We start from the raw sequence: 24000 nt of genomic DNA on the forward strand, positions 1-24000 counted from the left end.
CACCTGCCTCTGGATGAAGGTGCCAAGTACTCGGAAAGAAGTATGTGATTAGTAAGCAGTTTAAATGTGGAACAGAAGGCTCAAGGTTTATGAATGCACCCACACAAGGGGCGAGAAGTAGAAGTATGGAGTAAGTGGCACTTCCTCTGGATTATGTGCCATCACACCCAGATGAATTGGGCACTGTGTCAGGTTTGGGAAAGTGCCAGGAGAGCCCAGTGGCTTTTGTAGGTTACCTGTAAGACCTGCGATTGTACCCCTCTTCCTTGGTCCTTTTCTAGCCTGCCTGTTCATGGGTATAGGAGGAGCCTGACACCAGATCCAAAGGAGGAGTTGGCATCTTAGGCAGTCCTGCTGCCTCAACAATGAGAGTTTTGAGGGTGCCAACAATCGCTGTCATTTGCTGGCGCAGTTCATTTAGTTCAGCTTTCAGCTGGGCTATAGTAAAATTTTCCAGAGTATCATGATCTGGGGATGTGGAAGGAGAGGAAGAAGGTTTGGCAGTCGTTGGAGCCTCACAGATGGTAATGACCAACTCAGGCATGCTTTGTGAGGCTACACCTTTATGTGAGTTTCCGCAATGGTCGTTGGAGTCTGAAGAGGACTCAGGTTTATGTGGGGTTAACTCTTGGTCCGACACTGGTGCGGGGCCAAGCTGGGAGGGAAGAGTGTACCCTGTTGAGGATCTCCTGGGGGAATATGCGGTTTGGGCTCTGGCACTGGATTGGCTTCTGGGCCAGGCACAGAAACTTTTGTTCTGGGGAGTGGCTCAACATCCAGGATGGATGGAGCATGGCACTTCTCAGCACTGAAGCGGCTCTGGCAGTGTGTTAAGAATACTCTGCGGAGGACTCGCTGTAGAGGCTTTCAAAGCCTGTCCTAGGAGCATGTTGTAACCTCCAGGAAGATACTTAATTACTGCAGGTCTACTGTAGGAATATCATCATCTTGCAGTTTATTGCCTCTATAGTAATGAGGTTGTGCCTGTCGATGGAGGCTCTGAAGGGGATTTGTTCTTCTCTTATGAAAGAGATCTGTGCACACAAGAAGTCCTCAAAAGCTTGCGTGGCATATGGTGGTATTTTGATCTGTGGGAGGTGCCCACAGTGAGGGTGGGGACCTTCGCTGGAGGACCTAAGGCTGAGGGCGTGACTACCACCAAGGCAATGGCAGGTGTAGCAGTCTAGCTTGGGCACTTTGCCCATAAGGCAGAATGTCCATAACTTTGCACACAGTGCAATAGTTCCAGCTGTAGTCTCTGGGTAGCACTGTTCTGTTAAAGGGAGCAGGCTTGCTGCTGGCTCAGGGGGGCATTGCATCATCCAAAATCGAAGGGGTAGCAGTTGTCACTGGGTGTTGGCCGTTGCATGGTTTGTTGCAACACTGCCCAATGCTATGTCCAGTCTGTTTGCAGAAGTTACAAATAACTGGCTTAAAGGTTGGCCCATTCTTGTTCTGGACTCTTGAGGACGTGGATCTTGGAGGTGCACCTTTCTTGTCAAGAGAGCTGATGGGTTTCCCGATCATCTGCCAAAAAACAGCATTTAGCAATAGTAGTAGAACGTTTCTCACATATGTAAGTGGCAAACATGCTTGGAACATAATAGAAAAAGTCCTCCAATTGCACACAATCAGAAAGGTCTGCAAGAGTTTTGACTTCAAGGGATTCCAGCCAACGGTTGAAATTTCTTTCTTTGTGATATGTTTAGTCTGTCCAGAACTGACCAACTTCTTTGGGTAGGCTACACAAGCAGTGTCTCCAGTGTTCAGATGTAACTTTGTAGGCTTTGTTGACTGCCCTTCTGACTGCTGCAAGATCTCCTTGCTCAGCAGTTATCAAGGTATGCAGTAGGATTAATGCCTTGCCTTTCATGTGTTTTTTCAGAATTAGCGATATCTCGATTGCAGTGGGGGCGTAGTTGGCAAACACATCCTGTATGTGATTGAGCCATGCTTCGGGCTCATCTTCTGACCACGTCTGGATGACCATGCTCATGCTGCTTAGAGCAGACTTGGGTGTGGCTGGAGAGGGGTGATTGGCTCTATGTTGGGCGAGTACCATGGCACTGTCGTGGTGAGCTTGTTCAAGAGCCAGCTCATGGGCACGCTGGGCTTCTAGTGCTAGTTTCTCCTTCTCCTCCCTGGCTTCTTGATCTGCTCTTTTTCCTCCCTAGCTTCTCTCTCTGCTCTTTCCCTCTCATCCCTGGCTTCTTGATCCATTTGAGCTTTAATCACACGGAATGGTGAGTGCCCACAATGGCACTGGTATCAAGTAAGATGGTGTGCCATAGAATAAGTGTGGCACTGTGAAAGCAGAGCCAAGATGGAACCAAAGGTTGCGAATCTGTGGAACCACCAAGGCAGGAAAATAGGAAAGAAGGGCCAAGACAGACAGGTCCTCAGTGTGTGAAACTGGGGGAGTCGCCAAGGCTAGGGATAAGAAAGAGAATAAAAGTTGCTTGCTGGTCCTGTGTGACAAAGATTTATTCAAAATAATGCTCGTGGCACTGGGCCAGATACCTGTAAATGGCTTGGAAAAGCCAAGGGCTGAAAGGCCAATGAAGGAGTATTTACCCGATGAATGGTAAAGTACTTACACAGGGCAATTGGACGTCGTTGAGTGTGGGTGGATGTTCAGTGAACAGTTAGTGGCACTGGTAGTGCGTAGATTTTGTTCATAAAGAACAGGATCGTTTATGTTACTGAAAGAACAGTTTGTTAGTTCCTCAGGATGTTTCGTTTGCGTGGAACGAGGATAAAATAGAAGTACAGGCGTTATGGACTTGTGCACGGACAAAACCGACTATTGCACAAGTTGGTAAGTAGGTGTTCGAAAACACGGGGTAACATGCACAAGAGCTGGTACCAATTTTCGTGCAGCGGTTACGTAATATTTAAGTATAATAAATGAAAACACTGGGTAACATGCACACGGGCTGATACCGATGTTCATGTAGCGGTTACATAATAATTAGGTACAATGCATGTGTGCGGGACACTGAAAAAGTCTAATGAAAATAATAAAGAGAGAGAAAAAAATTTAAGTAACGGTAAAAAATGAAACTGCGCTAATGAGCGCCTAAGTTTTTAATTGTAAATGGGCGTGTGGTATCTACCCCCTTGCGAGACTTACGCAAGGAAATGAAATCAGGATGAAAATAAGGTAAATCGCCAAAATGCGTGTCAGTTCCAAAGGAACAAAAGAAAAGTCATGATTTAACATTTAATATAAAAATGTAAAACTTTCTTCCTGCGGCTCAGGTTTGAATTAGTAAGTCAAACAATATATGGGTTGCTGTAATACAAAAGTTTTGTATATCACTCACAATATAAAAGTCTTATGCTACGTGACATGAGTAATATTATTCTACTCTCATAAAGGGTATTCAAGAATGTCTTCCCGCATAGAAAATACGTTAATGATTAAACCAATAACACAACAGGTAATAATAACATTGTTCGCGTTATGGAATGATCTGAGTGAAAATGAAAGGGGATTAATGATTAGTGTTCAAGAACTGTCGAACGTTTAAGTCTGTCTATCGAAGCGTGTGAACAGTGGTGAGTGCACTTGTACTGGCGAAAGGGACAGTTCGAAATATCCGTTGTCATATGAATGCAAACACCGTTTCGTATTTACGTTGTTATTATTTATTCACATTGAATTCTTATGTGGATAAATATTACGATGGTATGTGAATCAAGCTACTAGGCTAATTTACCCAGACGAGCTAAGAGTTTGTAAAAGAGAATTCAAAGGTTAAAGTAATGAATTGGTTACCGGGAAGACAGCTGCTTTCTACAAGAAGTCTTGCCAGAAGGATTTCCAAGCTAGAACGGATATCGTAAGCTTTCGGCGGGAAATTAACATTTTCACGTCAATTTAACAATTAACAATAGTTATCACTGCACTTTCCTAGCTAATTCCTAACCACTAGAGATACGTTGTCTCGCAGATAACATATACAGATGCAAACACAGCTAAAATATATGCGCTATTGGCAACAAGCCTTCTCTGAGGCAATGAATGAATTTTGTAGCAGGAGAGTGGGGCACCTTGAACATAGGGGCACATTGAACCATTGAACTTTTCAAGCAGAGTTTTCTATTTTGCCACTAGATGTCTCCCATGCAAGAACCCTCTGTTGATGACTCTGACTCGCCTTATGACCAGTAAGGTGCTAGCCAAACTGTAGAGACCACGTACCACAGGACCTTTCTTGGATTTTAATCTCCTATGTAAATATTCAGAGGTGAGTAACAATTTTCTCATAATATTCCTTTACCAGATACCCTCAGTCACATGACTGGTACACTTAACGGATCAGATAATTCTTATGAGAGATTTGTTAGGTCTGTTTAGGCCTATACTAGTGGTGGGTGTTCATGTTTTTCTAAGGACTGAAAATGGGGCACTTTGAACCATTACTGAAGGGGCACATTGCACATATGACTCAATGTACCCCACCATATGGTTCAAAGTACGCCATGCATTTTATTATTGTTAACTTGCTATAAAACTGGTTTTATCTAATATTAATGAGCACAAGTGAATTATAAGAGCAATACAAGCTTGTAGATATTTTTATTGGTTCCAACAGATGGTGCGAAACTACAAACCCAAAACTGATAGAAGCAAAGCTGATGGTAGCTTAATGAAAAGGGCTGTTCAAAGGATAATCCTGCTATGCTATTCATAGACACTCATGAAAGTCACTTATCCCTTGAAGTTATTGATGCTGCACGGGACCATGGACTATCATCATAACTTCCCCGCCTCATACGTCACACAAATTGCAACCACTAGACGTGTCAGTCTATGGCCCTTTCAAAACTCATTATAAGAAGGCTGTTAATGAGTGGAACCTAAGTCATCCAGGCAAAAGAATATCCATCTATGACTTACCAGAGTGCTTTACTAAGGCTTATTACAGACCTCTTTCATCAGAAAACATTTCAGCAGGATTCAAGAAAACTGGCCTTTGGCCTATTAACAGTGAAATATTTCTGATGATGATTTCCTTGCAGCATCAGTGTTTACAAATGATGCAAACAGATCTAGTCACAGTTGTGATGTAAATATTGGTGAAAGAGAGTCAGTTCTGTCAGATGTGCCTGTAATGAACCATGATGAATCGCAGCAGCATCAGACTAGCTTTAAAGAGTTAGTCGATTTAAGACCTATTCCTAAGCTAAAATTAACAAATCTGTCAACAAAAAAAGATTGTAAGAGAAAATCTGTTGGCTCGAAGTTGATCACAAGCACCCCAGAAAAAGAGAATGCAATGATGGAGCAAGAGGAAAAATTGTTGAAGCAAAAAAAGCTACCTGTTGCGGAAGAAAGTTCAGACGAGACAGGTGATGAAGATATGTGTCCTCATGGAGAATCGAGTGAATATAAAGAAAGTTTTGATGAGGATTTGACAAGGAGAACAGTCAAGAAAGGAACCAGAGTCAGGAGATTTTGTGCTTGTCAAATTTAAACCAGTTAATTCAAAGAATAAATGGCTACTTTATGTTGGTCAGATTGGTGACATATTTACAGGCAATGGTGAAATTTGTTATGATGTAGGTTTTTATCGTCAGTCAAAGAAATGTCCCAGTAAATTCACTAAGCAATCTTGTGAGAACAAGGCCAAAGTTATGAGAAGTGATATTCTGATGCGACTCCTAAATCCAGTCAGCAGTGGTGGTACAAAAAGGGTGTAGTTCATGATACACTTCGATGTGGACTTGGAGCAATACAAATGTCAATAAGTTATTACTATGGTTTTGTTTTTCTCTTTTTTTATTCTTTTTTAAATCTGTATTTCAATTTTCTTTACTTTTTCAAATCCCTTCTGTAATTTCAGATAAAACAGTGTCTTTTTGAAGGACAGATAATTATTTCTGTACCATAATTGTTTAGTGATTTTATCTTAAGTGGAATTCATAAACCCAATTATTACAGTTTTATGCCAAAGATGTGAGATTTATAAATCCCATTATAACGGAGCCATGCCAAAGATGGCAGATCTCGTTAGCTTAATTGCAGAATAGCTTATCCAAAAGAGATTAGCTTTATGAAGTCAAAGAATGTAGTTTATGTAAGGATTTTGTGAAACCGAAGAGGATATTTTATTTATTTTTTTTATAAGTGGAACTAATTAATAGGTTTACATATATACAAATAAACAAATTGTACTTCCAATAAATAGAATTTTATATATTTTCTAACATCTTTGTTTATATTTCCTTCTAAAAGTAACATGGATCAAGCTGTCCCTTAGGTACGTTCAATGTACCCCACCTACGGGGCAGATTGAACCAATTTGGATTTTTTTAAAACCTTGAAGTACACCCCAAGAAATTATAAGAACACCCATGTACTTCACAGAATAATTAGTGTAATGGTAGAACTTTTTTATGGTAAGTACTAGACCGAATTCTTCCAGAAAAATGTTTGTAGAGAGAGAGAATTACAAAAATATGTTCAACGTGCCCCACTATCCCCCACTCGTTATCTTTCTCCGTTTGAACACTTAGGAATAATAATAAATAAAAGGAGTAAAGTTAAAATAATAGACTAAAGTACTTACAGTTGTGTACTGCTTTCGCGGATGCCAAAGGTGCAAAAAAAAAAAAAAAAAAAAAAAAAAAAAAAAAAAACGAGAAAGATTTTACAATAAAGATTCGTTTCTATCTATATCTTTGTAGACTATGGATCTGTTTTCACAACCTTTACATGCTTCCAGATCGCTTTTTCCTTTAGATAACTTTTCTTAATTACTCCATTTTTGTTCACTTACTTCATAAAACTTCACATATTTTCTTTAAGAGATCATTAGTTAATTCAGCAGGATTATCAGTTTTCTTTAAGAGATCACTAGTAAATTCACCAGCATTATCAGATAGAAGAACTTGCGGACATGAATGTCTGGTTATAATTCTAGATTTCAGAGCTTCGGCTACTATAGCTGCATCTCTGTTTCTTACAGGTATGATTTCTAGTTATATAGTCTAAGAAGACTAATATTTGTTTGTTTCTTCCAATAGTTGTTGGAAATGAACCCAAAAAGTCCATAGTTATTACTTAAAATGGATTTAATTCTGATGGATATTTAGTATAAAAGAAGTAACTATAGAAACCACTGAAAATGTAGAACTTTGTTATTTTTCAGACATAGAAGATGAAGAGATATGTTGCGTTAGCACAGCTGATGATAATAAAGTACAATTTGTACTCAATAGAGCAGTAACTTTAAATCCAAAATGCTTAACAAAAATATATTTAAGAGCAAAAGAGAACGTAAGGGCTAAAGATGTTCTCTTGTTGAACGATGAATTACCAGATTTTCTCAGAATGAATAATTCACTAGTCCACTTAAATGGTGATAATTGTGAAGCTTATACCCAAAACTATTCAGATAATAAACTAATACTATACGCAGGCACCTTGTTTTGCATAGGAATACCTATTAACAATTAACAGTAGAAGAAAAAGAATTTTTCTCTATAAATGTCCAAACTCTCAAATAAATCATAAAGTAAATACAACAGATTTTCCAGAAACAGAAACAAGTTAATTCAGGTGCTGGAGAAATACAGAAATGTTATAGCTGTAGAAGGAGATAAACTAGGAAGAACAAATGTCTACAACATAAGATTTTGTTAGATAATGGAGCCAAGCAATTTTTTATTCCTAATTACAGCTTACCAATAAGCCAGAAACCGATAGTTGATAATTTGATAGAGGAAATGAAAAGAGATGGAGTAATAATTCCTTCTAAATCTCCATATAATTCTACACTGTTGCTTGTTCCTCTTTGCATAAAGCACTATTAAATAAACTTATGACACGAGTTTAATATGACAGGTCTGGTCTATGTGAGAATTGCACTTCGAAACGGAAACGTTTAGGATAAAAGAAAGCAAAGTGACTGAAAAATCTCAGATTCCTTTTACTATACCTTAATTCTAAAGAGATGGCTTCTTGTAGTCGTACCAATGGGGGGATAGGGTTGGGGGATGATTGACACTGAATCAAAATACTAAAACTGAGTCTACAGCCACGGAAGAATATGAGCTCTGAAGGGACCGGGGTTAGGAGTGACTTTGTTGGTGTCGAATCTCGCCCTCTGGTGAATTTCGGCGATGCAGGCCTACCTATTACTACCCAAGATTAAAGGCTCCTCCAAATTCAGCGAGGTTTGGTCGATGGAAAGAAGTTAGAAGCGCTGTTGTCCGTTTAAAATCAGTTAGATGGTTAGATCCAGAGTCAAAGTACATAGGGTCTGCTTACGAGGCGGTACTAAAACCTATCCCCAGCCCCTTGTGAAACGTATTCAGTTACAAAAGTACAAAAGGACCATATCTTTATGAAACTATATTTACGATAACATTTTTATATACCTATTTTTGCGATGGCGTTTTTTAAATATAAATTTTCCTTTTATTACATGTTGCCGTATACTACGTTAAAGCACAAAGAATGCTCTTTCAAATGATATGTGGCACATTACAATTAAGATTACTTTCAAACACACAAGCGCGCACAGAAAAATTATCTACGCACACAAAAATGCGCAATTACTTCATCCGTCAGCCTACATATATTCACGTTTCATAGCATATCTGGCTATGGGATGATGATAGAAAGAAACTGAAAAATGGATTAGAAAGCTGATAAAATTTACTATATAATGCATAAATAAAATTGATATGGTGTTCTCAGGAATTTTCGAGGAATTCTAAGTTAAAGACGGACCAATATTTTTTAATTTTACATATTTTTTACATAATTAGTCATCTTCATACATTTTTGACATAACCATAATAAAGTACAAAGAATGCCTTTCAATTGGTATATGACACATTATAATTACAATTACTTTCAAACCCATAATCGCGCACAGAAAAAATTATCTACGCATGCAAAAATGATAAAAAATTAAGCGTTCATGGGGGATCTGAAATCTAGCCCGCCCCTTGTGTAACGTCATCAGTTACATCCAGCCAGACTGATGAATACCTTTTTGTACTTATTTTCTGACAATATTATAATCGTTTGAGCATGCATAATTAATAAACTTTAAGTATACAGTTTGTGTTATATGTAAACTTATGTGTTCGGAGTACATTTATGTGATATGAAGTGCTAATGAGAAATTTGCTGGAAATGTGTTTCCCTGTATAGCTGTTTTCATCATTTAATCCTTTGATACCTTATATCGTAAATGATGTAATTCTTATACTTTTGATAAAAATATTTTCTTTTTTGTGGTCAAGTCGTGCAAATGCAACTGCCATTTTTTACACTACCTGTATCCACATTTTATTTGTATTTATTGCATAACAATTAGTATTCATAATAAGATTTGGAAAGTATAAATAAAAAAAAAATTGCTTTTCAAAGTGAGGTATGAACACAGTGACAGAACTAAATATATTTCTTAAGAATTATTCATAATCTTGATAATATTACTACCTGAAAGAGAGACAGAGAAGGAGTTGTCATGCTATAAAAAATGGACTTGAAGAAAATACAGCAAACCAGTATATAGGTAAGTAAATAATTAAGTAAAGAATAAACATATGGAGAAGCTGGAATAGCTATGTGTGTTGAAACTGGTATATTTTATGTGAAATAAAACAAGGCTTGGTGACTAAATGAAAGAATTGGTATTAAAAAACATCAATCATGTGACCTCTTTACAGATTTTATCAAGATTTTATGAAAAACCCCATGCGATATGGATTAAATGTATAAAAACTAAAGGTTCTTTAAGTAATTCAATGCAGAAGCACGCAGTTACTCTTGTGAGGTCACAGTATTAGCTCTGCACACTGCTGAATTGAGCAGACTCTATATACTTACTTTAAATGGGTATTAAAAAACATCAATCATGTGACGTATTTACAGATTTTTATCCAGATTTTATCAAAAACACCATGTGAAATGGATTAAATGTATAAAAACTAAAGGTTCTTTAAGTAATTCAATGGAGAAGCACTGGAAGTGTTACTCTTGTGACGTCACAGTATTAGCTCCGTCCATACTGCCGAGTTGATTAGACCCTATGTACTTTGACTCTGGTTAGATCCACCCAACTTTCTCTTTCTTTTTTCGGGGTTTCCTAGTAATTTCTGCTACGAGCTAGACTTAAGGTGTGGCCGCCATTAATCATCGCCAAGGGCCAGTAATCTGGAAATAAGAGATTTATTCAGTCACAAGCTCAAAGAGATAAAAACCAATCCAGAGAGATCAGAAGGAGAGCGGAGAGGTAATTTTTCTCACGACCTACTGTCAAACGTGTCACCAAATAAATATAATTAATCAAACGTTGTTAAAATTTATTTATTATGAGTTTCTCAAAGGCGAGTTGCCTTTCAGAAGGTAGCTCTTATAGCACAACTTATATGAATACATACATACTCTATATATATATATATATATATATAGAGTATGTATGTATTCATATATATATATATATATATATATATATATATATATATATATATATATATATATATAATATATATATATATATATATATATATATATATATATATATATATATATATATATATATATAGTATATATATATATATATCTATATATATATATATATATATATATATATATATATATATATACATATATATATATATAATATATATATATATATATATATATATATATATATATATATATATATATATATATATATATATATATATATATATATATATATATATATATATATATATATATATATGTATATATCTTGTTATATAATAAATTCTGAGTGATCAACGCAAAACAAAAACAAGAAAAAATCAAAATTTTACCTAGACATTGAACCTTTGCTTTCATATTACTTAATTGTTTCAGCAACAAAACAAGCGTGCTGTTGAAAGCGAAAATGACATTCGTGCTGAAATAAATGTAGTTCTCATCAGTCAAGGGCTTCAAACGTTCTTCGGCTTGACCGGATCTCGAGAAACAAATTCTAAAGTTCCTCTCTCTTGGTTCGTAGTGCCCCTCATCCCAACTTTCCCTTGAATACCTTTCCTATGTAGTCTCACTCTTTTTCAGTCACCGCATTTTCTTTCTTTGTACATTTTTCATTTGAAAATCGTTCCGGGCCTTGTGTTCGAGTTCTCATGTTTAACCATTTTTCTGTCATTTAATTTTATCAAAACCTTTGTCTCTTTTTAGTTCTATTCGGTAGATGTGGAATAACAGTATCATTATGCACCACTCTCGTTTTTCAAAATCAACTTCTATTTGAATACTGTCAAGGAAACCGTTAGCGAAATACATTCTTTTATTTATAAATGAAGATGAGGATAGAATTTTTTTACTTTCCCAATCCAAGCGAATCCAAACAAAATTGTTCTACATTAGATAGAAATATCAAAAATTGATTGCTCTTAAATCTGTACATAACAAAGTTTTGAAACAATATAACACGAACAAAGGGATACTCATTAAGTACGTATAAATCTTCTAGAATAGGATGAAGGTATGTGTATTTGTGTGTGTGTGTGTGTGTGTGTGTGTGCGTGAATGTGGAAGTATATGAGAGAGAGAGAGAATTATGAGAACGTATCTTGAGTTACAGGTAAAAAACTGAACCGCGCAGGCAGGTCAACTCACTTGCAAATGGATGAAACGGAAACCATTCGGACAGAGAGAGAGAGAGAGAGAGAGAGAGAGAGAGAGAGAGAGAGTCTTGAGTTACATGTAAAAACTGACCCGCTGAAGGCAGGTTAACCCACTTGCTAATGGATGAGACGGAAACCGCTCAGATAGAGAGAGAGAGAGAGAGAGAGAGAGAGAGAGAGAGAGAGAGAGAGCTTAATGAGAACGTATCTCGAGTTACAGGTGAACCCACTTGCTAATGGATGGAACGGAAACCGCTGAGACACACACACACACAGATAGAGAGACTGATGAGAAGTATCTTGAGTTACAGGTAAAAACTGACCTGCTGCAGGCGGATGAACCTACTTGAATGGATGAAACGGAAACCGCTCCTACAGCAGAGAGAGAGAGAGAGAGAGAGAATTGTAAATAAAGCCTGGAATAAAGCATTTTAAACCAAAAAATTGCAGTGAATACTCGATACTGGTTTGTTATTGAATTCTTCAGTGCTTCTCATTTAGCCTATCTGCATTAGTATAGCTATTCGTTTGCGTTTTATGGGATATTTGGAGAAGATTACTGTTATCATTTTATGTTAACTTGCTGTTTCCGTTTTAATATGCTACTTTTTCATTAATGAGAAAATTTTAAAAAATCAGCAATTGTTTACCAAATAGCAATGCCTACCAGAATTTTTAGCCTAAAAAACAGATTTTACAAAGAAGGCAACAGTAATTATTATTTAAGAGTTAAATTATTTTTATAAAGAAGACTTTTATTGCTACGTCACAATTTCTTTTATTATTATGAGTTTTTTTTTCTTTAGTAGTGGTCTGGAATCATATCTTTTTAGGATTTTGTCTTTGCATTTAAATTCAATATTTTCTGATGTTTTACCAAAAACGTTTTTCACATGGAAATCACCAAAGGATTTTAGAAAATTCGATATAGGAGAACATTTTTTTATTTTTTTCTGTAACATTTATCAGAGCAATATTCTCGACTGTTCAAGATAGAAGAATGCCGGTTCTTCCCAAAAGTGAAATGGCTACATGAAAACCTTCACTCTTACCTTTCTCATCCTTATGAATCAATTGTTTGTTTTAGTTCGAAACTCTTCCACATCTCTTGACAATGAATGATGTGTCGTGTATCACCATACCTTTATGGAAATATTTTGCGTATAAGCTGGATCCTGATTTCTGCGTAGAAATTACATTAACATATACCAATGTATGCTTGTAGCAGTGTTCATATTAATTTACGTATAAAAATCATTTCCTTATTCTTATTGTTGTGGTGTGAATGATTAACGATTAAATATGTATGTGTGTATATATATATATATATATATATATATATATATATATATATATATATATATATATATATATATATATATATATATATATAATATATATATATATATAGATGTATATGTATGTGTGTGTATATATATATATATATATATATATATATATATATATATATATATATATATATATATATATATATATATATATATATATATATATATATATATATATATATATATAGATGTATATGTATGTGTGTATATATATATATATATATATATATATATATATATATATATATATATATATATACACATATATATATATATATATATATATATATATATATATATATATATATATATATATATAGGTGTGTGTGATGTGTGTTTGTGTGCGGGTGTGTGTGTGCGTGTTTCATACCTTTAAAAATGAAGCTGTTCATAAGAATTGATAGTGACTCAAATGAGGTAAAAGGACGATACGTAACAAAACCTAATGTTTTAACAGTTAAATCATTGATGAACTCCCTTTGCACTTCAACCGATTTAAATTTTGCTACTTCATCTTTCTATAAAAAAAATGTTCGCCAGCAGTGTTTCAAACCCCGTCCCCCAAAAAACAAAAACGAGCGCCCACATTGCTAATCGCCTTTACACTAGATATACTCTTTTACTTCCTCAGTATTAGGGTCCTTATTTGCCTTTGCCTACTTCATGTTACCTCTCCAATCTTTTCTAGGTTTTCCTCTCTTCCTCCTTCTTCAACATTTTTTACATGATTTGGTTAATTAATATTCATCTAGATTTATTAAATATATCCTTGTTCTTTGAGTCCTTTTTTTTATATATTTCATTCTACGAGCGTGTTCAGGCCTTCTTCGTGTATATTTTGAAAATTACTTCCTTATACTAGTCTTCTTTATGTCAATTTCTGTGATTATCGCATTATTAGTTTGTGAACATTCTTATTTCACTTATATTTTCTTACGCAATTTATAATACATTTTGTCTATTGACTGCCTTTATTTGCCCCTAGTAAAATCCCGAATTTGTTGCAACATCTTTACATTCTAGTTAAGTACTATAGTTTATTCATCTCTTATATAAAGCGTGTTTCTAATCAGGCTTTGAAACCGTAACTCCTGAATAGGCTATTTTACACCGAATAGATTTGTTTATCGGCATAAAATCATTTGAACTCCCAATCATCCATTGATTATCAATGCCGCTATCACACAATCCCCAGACCGCAGTTTATTATTCATAAACCCTTTCATTCTAAAGGGTTTAATCTATATAGGTTCTATGAGCCACGGACCCTTAAGAACTCTTCTAGTTTCTCCATCTTCCTTGTTCATCTTTCAACAATCCCTTAAGGCATCTAACCATAGATACAAAGGGGAGAGATTGGACAGACAAGTGATGATTGCATTCACATCGTTATGCGTTGATTCTCAGAAATGGCAGCAGCAGCGACTGCAGAGAGCGGCAGCAACAAAGCCACTCATAAAACCCAGTGCTGGGCCACCAACTGTGTCACTTATAGACTCATGATAACAGAAGAACAGAGGTTCATATTTCAACTATGTTGGAACAACATCAAATAAATATGTGTTAGATCACAGTCAATTTGCAGTCAACTACACGCCTGCTTTTTGAGCTAATACAATTATCAAGGTTGTAATAAGCTATTTAATTAAAATCATTTTGACCTTAAATTCGTATAGTGTAATAAATTAGCATTTACATTTACTGTCAGTCATCATAACCCTACTATTAGTACTACAATGAGGCCTACCTAGCCCTAGGCCCGCTGCACTTTTAAGTGCTAATGAAGTTCCCTGACTTTCTTGTATGCAGAGTACTCAGCAGAATTTGATCTGTCAGAACACTTAAAGGTATAGTAGGTTATTCATCAATTTTACCAGTAACTTTTCTATCATTTTAACGATCATCTAGTCTACAAGTAAACTTTACCAGTTAGCTAGTCTACCATGGTTGATCACCAAAAACCCAAGAGTAGCCTACCATAGCCTAACCTTATCTTAGCAAAGGAAGTCTAACTCGGCATAATCTTGAGGAATCCTCATTTGTTCTATCTGTTCCTCTCCACAGATTATAAAATACTGCTCAAGTCTTGGGTAGTTATGAAATCCTATGTTATTCTTTTAGACTAGCTGAAGTTAGACTGTACAATGTAAAAATTATGTTGTATTATGTATAGGTCAGTATGACAGTAATAGATTACATAGTTTTATATATGTTCTTAACAGTAATAACTACACTTGAGGATGTACAAATAGCTTCTATGTAATGGTTCAGATATTTTGGTTTGATTCCGTAAAGTATGTACATTATACTCTCCTCTGAGTCACAACTGTTTTAATACGAATTAATGCAGATTGTAATTGCATTTATTCTATAATTTAATAAATAGCTTTTCTTATAAGATCTGTGAGTAGTCTCATAGGTTCAAATACGCCATAAAAATGTCTGTAGCCCAGTGCAAGAAGCATGAGTTAATATGAGATTCAGAACTGATTTTTGTCAATTTTCTGATTAAGATTTACTGCAGAAGGGATAAAGAGCCAAAGTATGGATCACACATATTGCAGCAAGCATTTATCCATTTTCAAGCCTCCTGTCATGCACGAGTCTAAGTTTCTGCAACAGACTCTGAAGTCTAGAATATGTTGAGACAACAATTTGGCTATCAAAGCAGATTTATTATAAGAAGAAGTAAACTGAAAGAGCAATTCGGCATATACATCAGTATTGGCAACGACAAAATTTACATAGGCCCCCAAACTACAATATCAATTGTATCCTTATTAATAGCATCATATATAGTGGTTTTCAAATCCAATAAAATGATTGTGCAGACTATGCTATTAAACCTATTCTATTATGATATTATTATGCTGTGGATGAAGTTTGACCCATGAATAAAGAGCTCTAAATTTAAGAGGTAAGAAAGGCACGTAACATTGTCAAATTGCTCAGCTTTATTGATCAAGTGTATAAAAACTACAGCAGACGGAATAAGTATTTTTACTTCTTCTTATAGTACACATTGTCCTTGGGAAATGTTGCAAATATCATTTACCCATCTTTAAATACTGCTGAGAAAATAGCTGTGAAAGTAGCATGGTCATACTGTTGCAACGTCGCCATATCTGCAAAAAAGTTATGGCTTAAGTGTAGAAGAAATACACCAGCAAAGTTATTATTTTCATTTCTGCATACAGTACATATTATCTTCATTAATTAGTGCATAAATCTTTCGACAGCCTTCACAGACAGTGATAACACAAATTCTAAAGTGTACAGGATTTCCCATTAGATTGTATGAATTTGGTCATTGTTTACATAATAATCAACACATAGCTATGGCGCCGGGCAGAGCACATCACAAACTGATTTGGCTATCATAGGCTGCCCAATCTCTCCACTCTATATCTAGGCATTTAATAACCTTTGCTTATTGTCATCCTCCCCTACCACTTTAATAAGATTTTTCATTATCCCTTGTACAACAATACAATAAGCCTTTCACCTCCCAGTGTGCAAGGTTCCAGTTTGTTATATACACCATCTACTAATAAGTCTTTTCTAGTGCTTTTGATAAATTTTCCTTTTGAATTTTTACTTTATTAAAAGAAGTTACCCACGTCCTACTCTCCCATTCTTTGTATAAAGGCGCGCGCGCGTGTGTGTGTGTGTGTGGGCGTGGGAGTTAATTTTCTAAAACTATCGGCCTTCTCTTGCAATAGGAGATGGTTTCCGAGAAAAAAGTAAGAGGGCAACTGTTAATACAATGGGGAGCAGTTTTTTTTTTATCTCTTTTACATCATTGATTACTGATTCATACATCTACAAAGGAAGATCATATGTTACCGTTATCAGATTTATTTACTTCCAAATACTTACAGCCATATAATGACTGATCTTTTTCTACATTTCAGCTTAATTTCAAGAAGTCACTGTTTTTTCTAATACCTGGACACATGACCTCTCAAGGAATATTCCTAAATAACTTTTCCTGCTCGGGAATCGTACACACAACGACACACATATATATATATATATATATATATATATATATATATATATATATATATATATATATATATATACATAAATATATATATATATATATACATAAATATATATTATATATATACAGTAAATATTATATATATATATATATACATAAATATATTATTTTTTATATAAATCTTAATAAATATAATATATAAATAATATTATAATAAATAATATATAATATATATTATATATATATATATATATATAATATATATATATATATTTATATAATCTATATAGTATATATATAATATAAATAAATATATATATCTATATATATATAATAATCATATATCTATATATATATATATATATATATAAATAATATCTATATATATACCATACATATATATATAATACTAAATATACCTTATATATATAAATATATATATACATAATATATATATATATATATTATATCTATATCTATATATATTACTAAAATAAATATATATCTATATATATATATATATATATATATATATCTTAGATCATATATATACATATATATATATAATAGACATATAATATATAATATATCCATAACATATATATATATATACATAAATATAAATATATATAAATATACATAAATATATATAATATATATATATATTATATGATATATATACCATATATTATATATATATATTTATCTAGATATATGTTTATGTATGTATTACAATAAAGCTTATAATAATTATAATTTTTAATTAACAAGTAAAATGTTTGGCCTCTTGGAAAGTCGTAAAACAATTATAACTGACAAAAGTAATTTTGCTGATAAAAAAAAGTGATAAAATAAAAACAACAGACACTATATGTTACATAAAACTGTTGCCTTAAGACTAGGTTTTCATTTGTTCAAAACTCGCAACAAAGTTTTCAAAATAAATTAAGCCGGATCGGATGCGGGTCATCTCATCAAGAATTTAAGTTTGTAATGATGAAAAAAGTAAAATATTGCATCGTATTTTCTGTGGACATTATTTCATAATCTAGATTCATTATAATATTGAACGAAGTGTTCTTGTCCAAACTGAAAACCCTTGAAATGTGAGATTTGTCCTAATTATTAAGGAACCGGCTTTTTATCATTTATTTTAAAATTCTGTTACTTATTGATTGCGAAATATTTGTCGTTTTTTCCAGCAGCTTCAGGGTGTCAGCAGGTCTTTCATTATGCTTAGTAAGCACATGGTCGAAAAAACTCATAAAACTACAAGTCTAGCAAAAGTAAATGGAAGTTTTGTCTCTTGCAATTTTTGCCTTTGGATCAATTAAATTCTTCAATTGTACTATAGATTATCCAATACTCAAGAAACCGAAGATCAACCAGAAACACAAACTTACTCCTTCAACTCTGGCTCTTACTTAGCAGTAACTTATTATGCATAAACATTGAGCCGTGGTTTGGGGATTAGTTTTGTTTTTCAAAGTTATCTGAGCTGAAGTTAATTTTCAATTGGCTAACTTTACTTATATATTTTTTTTTCATTTTAAAAGATTTACCGTAATTAAAAAATTCTGAAGATAAAAAGAAACTTTTGTAAAAGAATAAATCTTCAAATCTTATAAGGATAAGGATTATGTTTTAAAACGGGTAAGTGTAGATTATGGAATGGGGGAAGGCACAGGAGTTGAGTGTTATGGTCTTGAGTTCGTAGGCTGGACCTGTTCCTGCTAATTTAACTCTCTGCACATCAAAATCTTAAACTCTTATACCTGAATTTCTTAAAAACATTAGGAGGTAAAAAAAACCTTATGGCCTTTTGGAAGAAGTGTGAATTTTCTCCATGTTATGATTAGATGCATGATGCCACTACGGCTCGAACACGCGCCACCACCAATCTGGTGTATTGTAGTACAGTACAAGAACAAGGTACAGTGTAGTGCGCTGGTAACACGGCCTGGCCTTAGGCCAGGAACACAGCTCCTTGGTCAGCAGCCAGCATCTGTGAGGAAAAAGGCGAATGCGATTAGACTTTAGTTTCAGTAAGACACCAAACCCGTGGTCTTCGGTAACCCCAGCTTCTTGAGTTCTAAATGAATGTAACAGCAATTCCATGATAATTACAAGGTCAATTGCTGTTGATTAAATGCTTCTTACTTTATCGCATATCATATTATTCTTTTCACATTCATTAATGAATCCTATACCCTCCAATAATGAAGTTTTATCAATAGAACTCATTTGTAAAAGCGACAAAATATCCCAAAGTTTTTTGTATATATATTTTCTATTTAAGCTTTCATCATAGCTCCTGAGTAGCTATGGTTATGAAATGCTGTTGACAGAAAGGTTTTAATTTCATATAGTAAGTAATTCACATCAGTGATCTAGATTCCATCCTTTGGCTGGCAGAACTGTTATTAAATACTCGACTGTTCAGACGAGAGTTGAAATTTTTTCCATCCTACTGAAATTGTCTTTTGATCTATATTCCTTTCTTTATAAATCTTAAAATATATATTTAGTATGTATCTCAAGAGACACAGCTAGGCATTTACTAGTTCCAGTCTTACTTTTCACAAACCTATTATTAAAGTCCAACCGCCAAGACTGAAAGCTTTATGAATGTATTATTGCACTTTCTAAAATTAACGGCCTTCTCTTGCAATAGGAGGTGGTTTCCGAGAAACGGTGAGATGGTTACTGTTAATACAATGGGGAACAGTTTTTTAATCTCCTTAACATCATTGACTACTGATTCATACATCTACAAAGGAGGATCATATGCTACCGTCATCTGATTTATTCATTTCCAAATACTTACAACCATATAATGACTGATCTTTTTCTACATTTCAGCTTAATTCCAAGAAGTCACTGTTTTTTCTAATACCTGGGCACATGAACTCTCAAGGAATGTTCCTAAAGAACTTTTCCTCCTCGGGAATCGTACACTGTCAGGACCCTCCTCAAAGGGCTACTTTCAGACTCCAGAAAAAGCTATCAATCATAACTGGTGTTCTCCAAAGTTAAAGTCACGATAAGTGAAATAACAGACAGTGTGCAAATATTAACAATGAGGGAAACTAATACCACAAGTACAATAATATAATATATTTACAAACACAGCATAGATAGAAATGATTAACGGAACCTCTATAAATACAAAATTAAATGAAAAGCAATCACACAATATGAACACTATTGAATAAAACACCCACACTATTACTTACAGAATCAAACCAGACATTCTCCAAAATAAGGGGGTCCCGAAAGAAAAGAGAAAATAGCGGCCAGAAAGAAGCCTAACAATTAACAAAACTAAATTAACCTAACTAATTTAAAGTGTGCCACTAAGAGTTTAAATCTCCACAAATTCTTATAAGAACTGTAATTGATCCAGAAACAACGTCGTGGATATCGAAGGAACGGGAAGGTTATGTCCCGCTATCTTCCAAATAGCGGCAGATAAAGCCCGACCTTCTTCAGGAAGATCCTCGTCCCTCAGAAACGTCACAAATACACGTCCCTCCAGACGTCACAAAAATCAAAGGCTCTAATCCTGCTCACGGAGAGGTTCCCCCACCCCAGGCTAATACTGGCCCAAGGCTACAGCAAGATGAAGCAGCAGCGTTGCAACAAGCTCCAGGGATAAAGAGCGCTCAAGTCGTAGCAGAATAAGGAGCGAACTTGCTGTAATCCATATGGTGTGGTATCAACACGAAGGCCAGAAACAGACTGCCATACCTGGGCACAGGGACTTCCAAAGTCACCTCGGAATGCTCCAAGGAGACCGAAAACAGGACTCTGGGAATAAACAGGCCAAGGATCAAAAACAGGAAATGGTAACTAAAAATATGGAGGAAGAAAACTCAAAACCCTGATGGGGATACTATAATAAATAGCAAAATAGGGGAAACTAAAAGATAATGAATAAAACAAAACAAAAGGAAATGGCAAAGTTCTAACACCTCCCTACACATACAAAAAAAAAAAAAATTTTTTTTTTAAACAAGTTGACAAAAATCTTAAGGTTCTATGAAACACCTGAAAAATGTAACAGTTTACAAGATTTAACATAACAAAAGATTATGGCAAAAATAGTCTACTTACAAAATTAATTTGTTTAGACACGATAGAAAAATAGTAAACACTTTTTTACACACAAAAAAAATACAGAGCACCATTTAACATCCTCACTTTTCAGCACTCAAAGACCGTTTCTCTAAAGCAGAGTTTATAGGATATACCCATATATTTGTCCTGGTTCTAATCACTTTGACTACGATAGTCTCTTGCTATCTCAGGCACCAAATCACATTTTAACAGTGAAATACATTTCTACACTGGGCTCGTAAGCCACAAGATAAACCATTGCAAATTATGAAGCATGATCCTAAAATGATATTGTAATGATACAATTAAGTTTGTTCATACTTACCTGGCAGATATATATATAGCTGTATTTTCCGAAGTCCGACAGAAATTAAAAAACTTACGACACACGTAGTGGGAGTCAGGTGGTTAGTACCCATTCCCGCCGCTGGGAGGCGGGTATCAGGAATCATTCCCATTTTCTATTCATAATTTTTATTTCCACTGTCTCCTGAGGGGAGGTGGGTGGGTACTTAATTATATATATCTGCCAGGTAAGTATGAACAAACTTAATTGTATCATTACAATATCATTTTGTTCATGAAACTTACCTGTCAGATATATATATAGCTGAATCCCACCTTTGGTGGTGGGAGTAGACAGAATAGAAGATTTTAGGAAACCATATATGCAGATAAATGATATCTTGATTCCTTACCTGTTGCATAGCTGACTTCGTGGTTACTGCCGCGTAAGTCTGCTTGTGCTAATTATAGTTGCCAGCGAGGTAGAGACCTATATAGCTGGTGCACTCAAGATGATCTGTCAACGGGGGCGTGACCACGATGTGACTAGACCATTGACCATACAATGAGGGCAACGAAGTAAAAAACCACCTGGCCTAGTCTACCAAAGGTATACCACTAAACTAGACTTGAAGAAGGGAGATCTGCCTCGGGCGGTCAACCCACAACCAACACACCACACAATTAAAGCTCATCTAACCACTAAAGGAAAGGATGAGTGCTACCTCCTGCCCCCAAAACAGTGTCTGCAGCGACGTATGGTCCAAGCGACGAGCAATGTTCGTATGTCGCTTTCACCTCCCGCAGGTAGTGTGAAGCGAACACCGAGTTGCTCCGCCAATATGTGGCCACTCAAAATGTCACTGAGTGCCATATTTCTGTGAAAGGCTATCGAGGTCGAAATAGCCCTCACCTCGTGGGCATTCACTTTCAAAAGCTTCATGTCACTATCACTACATGTGGAATGAGCTTCCTTAATGGTGTCTCTCAGAAGAAAGAAAGCGCGTTCTTTGACATGGGAAGATCGGGCTTCTTAACCGAGCAGCCCACAAGTTGCCCGAAGGTCCTCTACAGTCCTTCGTTCTGTCTAAATAGAATTTGAGAGCCCTGACAGGGCACAGGACTCTCTCTGGCTCATTACCCACGATCTCTGTCAAACCCTTGATTTCAAATGTCTTTGGGCCAAGGGTTGGACGGGTTTTTCGTTCTTTGCTAAGAACATAGGGCTTAAAGAACAAACCGCATCAGAGTTCTTAAACCCAACATGCTTGCTTATAGCCTGGATCTCACTAACTCTCTTCGCCGTCGCCAGAGCAGTTAGAAAAAGTGTCTTCCTTGTAAGGTTTCTAAGCGAAGCTAAGTTGAGAGGTTCAAAATTACTGGACATCAAAAACTTTTAGAAACAATGTCTAAATTCCAAGAAGGGACTCTTGGTTTGAGGTACCTTCGAAGTCTCGAAAGACTTAAGAAGATCATGAAGGTCTCTGTGTTGGCTAAGTCCAGTCCTCTATGCCTAAAGACTACAGAAAGCACACTTCTGTAGCCTTTTATCGTAGGCACCGCTAAGCGAACTTCATTTCTCAAGTAGAGAAGGAAGTCTGCGATCTGGCTCACAGAGGTGAGGTGGAGGAAATGTCTTTCTTCCTGCACCAGCTCCGGAAACAGCCCACTTGGATTGGTATACGGCAATAGAAGAAGGTCTTCTTGCCGTTGCGATTGCTTTCGCCACTGGTCTTGAAAAACCCCTCGCTCTGGCCAACTTCTGGATAGTCTGAACGCAGTCAGACTCAGAGCGGGGAGGTTTTTGTGATACCTCTCGAAGTGGGGTCTGTTTGAGTAGATCTATCCTTGGAGGCAGAGTCCTCGGAAAGTCTACAAGAAAGACATGACCTCTGTGAACCATTCGGGGTTCGCTGGGCCAGAACCGAAGGGGGCGATGAGAGTCATCCGCCCTCGTTCCTCTGATGCCGCGAATTTTCTTATTACTTCCCCTAGGATCTTGAACGGGGGGAAAGGCATATACGTCTAGTCCGTCCAGTCCCAAAGAAGGGCGTCTACTGCTACTGCTCCTGGGGTCTAGAACTGGTGAGCAGTACAGCGGGAGTCTCGTTGTCCTGGAAGTTGCGAAGATGTCTACGAGAGGGACATCCCCACCTGCCCAACAACCTTCCCCAACCCTCTGGCATATTTCCTGATGAAGGGTCCACTCCGTCGGCAGAAGTTGACCTTGTCGACTGAGCAGATCTGCACGGACGTTTTTTCTACCCCTGATATGAATCTCGTCAGTATAGAGACGTCATGTGCCTTCGCCCATAACAGGATCTCCTTTGCAAGGAAGAACAGGGATCGAGAGTGGGTTCCTCCCTGTTTCTTGAGGTATGCCAGGGCTGTGGTGTTGTCCGAGTTGATCTGCACCACATTGCCGGAGACTTCGTTCTGAAAGAACTGGAGCGCCAGATGAACTGCTGCCAGCTCCTTGAGGTTTATGTGCCAGGACACCTGTTTCCCCTCTCCAGGTGCCTGATACTTCCTTCCCCCCCAGTGTTTGCTCCCACCCCGTGGAAGACGCGTCGGAAAACAACACTAGGTCGT

Source organism: Macrobrachium nipponense, chromosome 5 (genome assembly GCF_015104395.2).
Source record: "Macrobrachium nipponense isolate FS-2020 chromosome 5, ASM1510439v2, whole genome shotgun sequence".
NCBI classification, from domain to species: Eukaryota; Metazoa; Arthropoda; class Malacostraca; order Decapoda; family Palaemonidae; genus Macrobrachium; species Macrobrachium nipponense.